The following is a 2,777-nucleotide window of genomic DNA, read 5'->3' on the forward strand; positions in this document are numbered from 1 at the left end:
ATATATATATATATGTATATATATGGCAATCTCCTGGCAAATTTTAATTCTCTCTCTTTTTTTAAGAAAAAAAGTACAGGGGCAGCTAGGTAGCATAGTGGATAAAGCACTGGCCCTGGAGTCAGGAGTACCTGGGTTCAAATCCTGTCTCAGACACTTAATAATTACCTAGCTGTGTGGCCTTGGGCAAGCCACTTAACCCCATTTGCCTTGCAAAAACCTAAAATAAAATAAAGTCCAAATGATCCAAAGGTCAATGAAAAGACATGATTTCTATAAAGGGGTTGCAGCATCCTACAATCTGCCAGAATCCCAAAGGAAGCCTGGTATAGTGGAAAGAGTGATGTTCTCAGAGAATATGAGATCAAATTCTGTCTCTGCCTCTTACTGAGTGATCTCAGTGATTTCACTTATCTACTCTGGGACTTAATTTTACCATTTCTAAAATCAGCACCTCTAAGGTTTGTTCCTTCCTGCTCTAAATTTGAGATCTTGTTTGGTAAATAACATTAATCATGATATAGATGACCAGAAAAGGAGGTGAGTATATCATGTGACAATGAGGGATGCCAGACAGGCAGCATTTTTTTAAAAATTAGTAAACAAAGTTTAATATGGTCTCATGTACCCTGTGGGAGTGGGGCCTGATTTGGGGGAACAGTTGCTATATCTAAATAATTATGGAGTCATAGAGTCATCAGTCTCTTTTCTGCCAGGCAGAACATTACTAATTTCTTTCACTCGATAATCAGATCTTTTAAGATCTATTAAAACAGTAACAAAATTGAAGTCTCTGGTCTTCTTTTGAGCTTCTGGGTAGACCTGTATTACTAAACTGGTCAATTCTTAAGGTCGATCCATCCAGGTGTTGATCTATAGCTGGCTAGAAGGCATCTTTCTGCAGAAGAACTCTTCCAACTCAGAGGTGTCAGTTATTTTTGGTGGTGAAGACTCACAAGGTGAAGTGGGCTCGAACATGCATGAATCATATAAACTTGAGTTTCAAACCTCACTCTGCCAATTTACTATCCATGTGACCTTGGATCCAAGTCACACCCTCTGAACTCCATCTGTAAAGTAAGGAATGAACTTGATTTCTGAGGTCTGTGATTTTATTAGTTCATGACAGACAAGAACAACACAGGACAATGGATAGGTTGGTTCAAATCTGTACCAGTGTAGTAGGGAATAGACAAGTCAATGAGAATTTATCCCCAGGCATATCAAGCTTCTCCCAGCTTTTTTTCCTTTCAAACTATTATACTCTGCTTATAGTTGCCTCCACTTCATTCTCAGTTGCATCCATTCCTCAGTCCCTTGTAGTCTGTTTTCTATCCTCATTAGTCTAGTGAAACTGAATTTTTATAGGTCAGCAAAGATTAAATTGCCACAATGAATCCATTTTTCTCAGTCTTTTTCTTGAATTTTTATGTTGCATTTGACAAAGTAATAATTTAATATTTGCTAAATGGAATTTATGATTATATTAGAGTATTATTAAAATATTAGACCATGATGATGTATTATTAATGTTAAACTTATAGTGTCATTATTAATAATAAACTTATTATAAAGTCATTCATTATTATTAGGATATTATGGCATGAATCTCAAGAAAGGATAAAGTCAAGATTTTGACATTTCCTTTGTTGAGATTCATTCTGCTGAGATTCCATTTATTTATTACATATTTCTTCACCTCTATCTTATCCACTATCCAGATAAATTAATGTTTCACCCTAAAAGACTGTGAATACTATGCTTGTGATTAATTTTGAAATTCATATTCCTAGTCAGAAACTTTTACTAATTATATTTTAAAATCCTTTAACATTGTCCTCATACCTGGATCTGCCATTTTGAACTTAAGAACATTGTAGGGAGCCACTTGGTGGTTCATTGGATAAAATCCCGGCCCTGGAGTCAGGAGTCCCTGAGTTCAAATCCAGCCTCAGACACTTAATAATTACCTAGCTGGGTGGACTTGGGCAAGCCACTTAACCCCATTCATTGCCTTGCAAAACAAACAAACACCCCCCCCCCCCATAACATTGTAATTGGTAGGATCATCTATGAACATCAATAGACAAGTAATCTTATTAAAGAAACTTAATATACAACCTATTGCACCTGCTGGCTACAGTCCTGGAATTGAGGGTTTTGGGAGGAAGAGCGGTTTGGATTGTTTTGTTTTTGTTTTGTTTTGAATACGTAGACGCTTCAACAGATTTCTTACTGGTATTCTTCCCAGAGAACAATCTAAAAGTTATTTTCCCATTCTGTGCATTTGCTCCCCACCTCCTGGTTTGTGAAACTGCCAGAAAACCAGCCTGGTTGTCGGAGGAGACTAAGAGGAAGGTCAAGGCTGGCCAGGGGTTTCCTTTACTTCTCTGGTTCTCTGCCTCACGCCCCCTTTGCCCCCCATTATCACCTGCTCTCTTCCCTCTCTCCCGTTCCTGAAAGGGCTCAAAGACAGACGCCTTATGTGAGAGGCGAGTGAGGCGAGCTCGAGGGAGGGTGCTTCTCCTCCATGCTGGGCCCGGGGTGCTTCTGCTCCCCGCTCCCCCGAGCTTCTGGGGCGACGAAGGGGTGCATGAGTGTGCGCAGTCAAGCAGGAAAGCGTGGCGAAAGCGTCTGACCCCCCACCATTCAGCGTGCGGGCAGGGAGGCTGGGCCGGGGCCCCGGGGGCCCCGCTCGCTCTGGGGCTGCCAAGGTGGGGCGCAGCGGGCGGAGCTCCGGCCGGGGCGGGGCCAGGGGCGGGAGTTGCTGGCACTTT

General features: G+C 41.4%; 1 protein-coding gene across 1 annotated transcript in view; it reads right to left on the minus strand.

Moving 5' to 3' along the window:
* Positions 1-625: 625 nt before the first annotated feature.
* The window catches only part of USP34 (ubiquitin specific peptidase 34), a 398,976-nt gene continuing 396,824 nt past the window's right edge, over positions 626-2,777 (minus strand). Inside the window, exon 73 of the transcript XR_012472449.1 lies at positions 626-1,070. The gene's annotated coding sequence lies outside the window, so the exon portion shown is untranslated. The remainder of the gene's footprint in view (positions 1,071-2,777) is intronic.

This window comes from Macrotis lagotis, chromosome 1 (assembly GCF_037893015.1).
Source record: "Macrotis lagotis isolate mMagLag1 chromosome 1, bilby.v1.9.chrom.fasta, whole genome shotgun sequence".
Classification (NCBI taxonomy): Eukaryota; Metazoa; Chordata; class Mammalia; order Peramelemorphia; family Peramelidae; genus Macrotis; species Macrotis lagotis.